The 6000-nt window shown below is 46.6% G+C and overlaps 1 long non-coding RNA gene across 2 annotated transcripts in view; it reads left to right on the forward strand.

The window, feature by feature from the left end:
- LOC142827016 (uncharacterized) overlaps positions 1 to 3046 on the forward strand; it is a 39430-nt gene extending 36384 nt beyond the window's left edge. For both annotated transcript variants that reach the window (XR_012901355.1, XR_012901354.1), the window contains 2 exons: positions 2124 to 2527; positions 2674 to 3046. This is a non-coding gene — a long non-coding RNA (uncharacterized LOC142827016). The remainder of the gene's footprint in view (positions 1 to 2123; positions 2528 to 2673) is intronic.
- Positions 3047 to 6000: the final 2954 nt, after the last annotated feature.

Genomic DNA, 6000 nt, shown 5'->3' on the forward strand with positions numbered 1-6000 from the left:
GAGTCAGGGCAGGGCCTCTGGGATATTGGGAGAGGGGGCAGATCGAGAGAGGGGGAACATAGGAGTGTAAGGGTGAGGGTTTAGGGGTGAGGAGGGGCTCAAGGTGTGTGTGGGGAGGGGAGGGGGGGGTCTCATCTGGTGGGCCCCATCCAGTGGGCCCTTCTGTTTTTGCTCAACTCTCCCCAGCCACCAGAGGCCTTCTGTCTAAGGGCCAGGGGGGAATGGTTTTGAGCAGGGGGTTACTTACCTGGTCCGGTGGCAGGCAAGATAGCAGAGCTCCAGCCCTGCTGGCAACTCTTTTGGTGGTATAGCTGCCCCCAGTGATAACTCTGCATATAGTTCTCCCCTGTGCTCAGAGTCCCCACTGGCACCACTCAATATTGTGTCCCTCATCTGTGCCCCTCCCTTTCACATCCCTCCTCTCTCTGCCTCTTTCCTTTCCATGTTAGGGAAAACAGTCCCATTCCAGGGACTTCCCATTTTCCTGTCACCACCAAATCCTTACTTGCTTTAAGTTAGGATAAGAGAAGGCTACCTGCCAAATTTGGTCCCCTTAGCTCTTACCGTTTAGGAGTTCTTGAATAAACACTCAGATGGACAGATTCACATTTCTAGAATATAGAGAGACTAACAAACAGGAAAATAATTGAGGAAGTTGGTAGAACTACGGCTATAGATTATTGGCCCTAATCTATTTGCAATCCTGACTATAAACTCACTCCACATAAATAACTAGACCATGTGGCAAGACGTGTTGAATTTGTTTCTCAACAAAGATTGCAGTATTATCCTATTTATTGCTCCTATTGCACATGTGTCACTGAGGCCTACCAAGAACAGGGAGTCATTGAACTAGATACTGTGCAAATATAAAGCTCCTACCCTAAAGAATTTACAATCTAAGCATTTGTTCTATTATTGTCACAGGTCAGAGACTTATAGATTCATCCAAGAGCCGATTTTGTCCTTAAACGTTCAAACCATGTATGTGAAATAGCACCTCTTTCATTAATGCTTGATCCCTGCATGTTTAGTTCAAGCTGACTGCGCTATCTTATAGGAGCTAAAATTGATACTCTGATTGGATAAGTCTATATTAGCCCCCTAGTTGGAACTAGGGAGGCTAATGTAGGCATTCGAAGTTGCAAATGAAGCCCGGGATTTAAATATCCCGGGCTTTATTTGCATGTTCCCGTCCAATCACCATTTTTAAATTCCACTAGTCCGAAGTAACTGCCCGCAGCTACATGCGGCAGCGAAACGGTAATTCAGACTAAGTCCTTAGTTCAAATTAAGTGCTACACCTCATTCCATGAGGAATAATCATTTCACTGCCGTGTGTAGCTGTGGGCAGTTACTTCGGACTAGTGGAATTTAAAAATGGCGACCGGCCGGGAACATGCAAATAAAGCCCGGGATATTTAAATCCCAGGCTTCATTTGCAACTTCGAATGCCTACATTAGCCTCCCTAGTTCGAACTCGGGACTAGTGTAGACATACCCATCTGGATTCAACTCAAATGCCAGAAGGAAATTGCAGGAAATGGTGCTGATGATTCAGTGGCAGACACTATCCCTTATGAGTCAATGCTTATGTAGTCAGTAATCCACCACAGAGAGACATAAGATCTGTTGTTGTTGTTGCATGTATTAGAAAGTTTAATGCTGAAATGTTACAGTAAATCATAACGATAGTTCAGTATGTATGATTTAGTATCACTGATGTAATGATAATGTTGAAATGTGATTCAGCCTAAACTTTTAAAATTGATTTTAGTAGAAAATATTGTTGGTAATCAATGTGCCATTATAATACACTGCAAAACTGTGTAATTGACAAGAAAACAAAATACTCTTTCTATTGTGCTAAAGGCTTTGTATATATTAAGGAAATACTACTTCTATGGTGGCTTAAGAGACAATATGAAGAGACTATTTTACTGCTTATGTGAACACTAAATATAAGACAAAACAAATCTTCTACTTGTAAGTTTAAAAGGATGTTTTCAAGAGTTTCTTTTAGGTTTAAACAAATACTTGAAGCATTTTTGTTGCATTGTTTCTTGGTTGTCTCTAGTTTTTCTTGGCTTTGGTACTGTCTAATTTTTGATTCTTTGTTACAGATGGGGCCGTGTTTTCCAAGGGGCCTGAAATAAGTTTGGGACAGCAACATGGCCGCCCGTTGACATGGAAGAGGAAGTTCCCTCTAAGACCCATTGGTCGGTGGATCCAGACTCACCTAGCCTCACCCACAGGAAGCCAGACGGAAGGACTAGGACTATAAGAGCAGGGCAGATGCTTGGCTCCAGCTCCCGCAACGAAGGGCTCAGCCGTGCTGCCCCTGACCGGAGGACTGGGTTGGGGTGCCAGGACCCCTGCCAACCCCGATCCCTGGCCTGGACTGCTGAGACTCTGGCCACCAGCTGAAGACAGGCCATGCCCTCCAGGACCCTCGCTGGGCCCAGATGACTGGTCCGGCCTGTGGAAGCAGTGAATAGAAGGAGGAATTTGTGTGCAGCCATCTTAGGTTAACATGCATCTGACGAAGTGGGTCTTTGCCCACGAAAGCTTATGCTCCTACACTTCAGTTAGTCTATAAGGCGCCACAGGACTCCTCGTCGCTTTTGCAGATTCAGACTAACACGGCTACCCCTCTGATACTTGACATCTTAGGTTATGTTAGCAATACAGCAAGAGTCAGGTTAATTCTGTGGCTTGACAATGCGAGAGCTATAATAAGACGCTGCCTTCGCCTCTCGCCTCCATATGGAGATAAGGATGGAATGCTGACTCCAGTGAGAACCTTGAAGATAAGGTAGCATTTGGGTGGAACTAAAATAACTGTTAGCCATTGGTGTTTGTAATGGGAAGGAGACTAATTTTTTGTTGTTGTTATATGTAATGCATAGTATATAAGCTGCTTCATAACTGTTTGTATTCGAAGATCTGCCAGGGTGGCGGGGAGGAGAGGTGTCTTCCCACCCCTGTCCGAATCAGGCTTCCCTTGCAATATTGCTCAAATAAACTGCCTCTGGCTACTTGTTGCTTATAAACGCAGAGTGAAGGCTTGTTTTCTTCCACAGGCCCTCCTGGGGCCCTGCCTAAGCGGGAACCCATGGACACCCCACCAGTCCCTCAGACCCCCAGGAGCAGACCCCCAGGAGCAGCACCGGATCCTGGTAGGTCCCCACGGGGAACTGGGAAGTGGCCCAAGGATAGCCGACCTTGCGGCGGCTGAGGAGATGGAGGTCGGGTGGGCAGTATGTTGCAGCCTGGATCCCAGCTGACCCTTGACCTACTGGGCGTGTAATGGCCTGGATTCCTGCTGACCCAGTGGCTGCAATGCTGTCACTATCAGTGCCCTGGGCTGGGATGCAGTGGAGTGAGTGGGCCTGTCTCTCCCCCCCTCCCCTCCCCGGCCGCTATCTCTACCTTGGGGTAACAGGTTCACCCGTGTGGGGCAAAAACTCCTGTGCTTGTTGGCTTTCCTGGAGTGAGGAGACCTGACTCCTGCTGACTGGGATCTGGCCGGAGCTTTAACCACTGAACAACTTGTGATAGACACTTGTCGCCCTGACCCAGGGCTATGCCTTAAACTGTGAACTATTGAACTATTTGTGTTAACCCCCTAGTCTGTCCACCTGCCCTGACCCAGGGCTGGGCCTCAAACTGTCGCTAGGCCAAGGCATGCTGCCCAAACTTGTGGGCACTCTAGGGAGTCAGAGTGGCCTCCCACTGACAGTTAACCCTGTACAGGGTATGATGGACCGGGCCAGGTCTGGGCACTGCTGAAGGCATCCACTCAGGCTGAATTGCTCAAAACCAGGGTTCCTTACAGCCCCTGACTAGAGACCTTTCCCAAGTAGGTCCCAAACCAGTTGCACACGAGCACTCCAGCTGCCAATCCAGTCAGCAGGAAGCCTCACGAGCAAAACCCTTCTGACACCTCAGCTCTCCCTGTCCCACAATCAGCCCTGGGCCTAGCACACAGGAGAGGGGTTATTGAACCCAATCTCACCTACCCCAAACAAATTCTCCCAGTCCCAAAGAACCAGCCACAGATTCCCGGTCAGTTTACACTTTGGATGTTACTCACAAGATCACGCTGGGCCAATGCTTTAGAATCTAAAAGTTTATTAATAAAAAAGAAAAGGAGGAGAGTAAGGTTAAGGAGAATACATTACATGCATTGAATCACCAAGTTCTTGATTCAGGCTCTTAGTAAAGATGTTATAAACTGCTATCTTAGAAGTCTCTGGTGTACATCCTATGTCAGGATGGGTCCACAATTCTTCTTGGGTCCCTGTCCCTCGCAAGGCTGCATCTGGGATCTGTAGCCGAATTGAAGACAAAATGGAGACCACCTCATGGCATTTTTATTTCCATTCCTGGTCTCCCAAGCCAGAATGGATCACGTGGCCAAGTGATCTAGCTATCAGTGTCCTATGTCAGCAGCCATGATATTGGCTGGTTTGCAGGTCTCCAAAGCATCCCTCAGGTGTGAATTGGGCACCTTGAGAGCCATTGGTCTTGGAGCCTCGCCAATTAGCATAGTCATTGACTGAACAATTGCTCTTTACAATGGGCGGTCCAGAGCCCATTGCTGTCTCAGACAGAGAACATTCCCAGTATAAGCACAGAGTCCATATTCATAACTCCACATACAGCCATCACACAAGTATATTAGAAGCATAATCAGTAGAACATAAGCTTTCATTTGACACCTCACATGGTCAAAGTTTGTACAGACTTTGGGGCAAACCCCCCCTCCCCCGTGGGCACAGCCATGATCTGTCTGTTCCCCTTAAAATCCAATAATGTGACATAGGACCCTTGTTTAATATTCAGTTTAGCATCTAGTTAATTGTGGGCACAAAACTGCAGGTGCTCATAGAGGAAAAGGAGGGAGAAGGTGATTACTGTAGACTCCCTTCTTTGCCTGCCTCTATATCCATCATTGCTTTCCTGCAAAACTCAGCATGATCATCTTCCTGTGCAAAGGGAGCAAGCAGACTGAGTGGGAGATGCTGGGGAACAGCCATTCTAAGCAGCTTGTTCCCCTCCTACACCAGCTAAGGTTTGTATGGATGTACAGGAGTAGTTAAGGATTCTTTGATTCTCATTAGCTATTGCTTCTGTGTTTCCTGACTACATCCTGCATCGGAGAAGTCACAGACTATATCATGGCCTAGAAGGCAATGACAATAGTTTGCTTTCTGCAATTAGTGATGTTTTGTGGAGTGTTGCCTGAGTATAGTGCTCTGGAAAAGACACCACCTGTACAGCTGCAAGATTTGGACGAATGTTTGGCTGTGAATTCCCAGTCTTTGCTGCCAACGTGATACTGGGAGCATGTGGCCCATCTGCTATTCTGATCTCAGTAAGGTTTTTGTCTAGTCTGTTCCCTTCTCTGCATGTTTTGTGCAAAGTAGAAACTCCAGTCCCCACTGATCTGAATAGTTGCACCAGGGATGGAAATAGCCCTGCATAGGTTACCCCCTCCCAGCCCAGTTTTTGAACCCCTGCTCTAGTCCCCTATCCTCAAGGAATTTCTGCATGACTGGAAACTTGGCTACTGCCACCCCATTGCTGCTTTTATTGCTACAGGGAATACATCTAATAGCTACTCACTGTTTGTGTGGGAATATCTCATTTGAGGGACCATTTGTAGGAGCTAAATAGAGGGAAACTATTGTAATCCTCATCGCATCAGGAGCGGTATTGTGTATGACTTATTAGCTCTACATATGTTTGGCAAATAGCCCAGTGATAAATTGAACTTACCATGCATCATTATATAGCCCTCCCCCCGCCCTTCACTAATCCATCTCCCTCAGGAAGATGGCCAATCTAAACTATTAAGCAGCTTTAAAGTTTTGCCATTTAAATATTTCTTTAAACCACAATTTCCTCCTTTCTGCCCAAAAGTGGAATTCACCACCATGTTCTACCAGGTAGCATTTCAAGTTAGATAATAGTCTCTCTTGGAACAGCAATATG

This window comes from Pelodiscus sinensis, chromosome 2, assembly GCF_049634645.1.
Source record: "Pelodiscus sinensis isolate JC-2024 chromosome 2, ASM4963464v1, whole genome shotgun sequence".
In the NCBI taxonomy this organism is placed as follows: Eukaryota; Metazoa; Chordata; order Testudines; family Trionychidae; genus Pelodiscus; species Pelodiscus sinensis.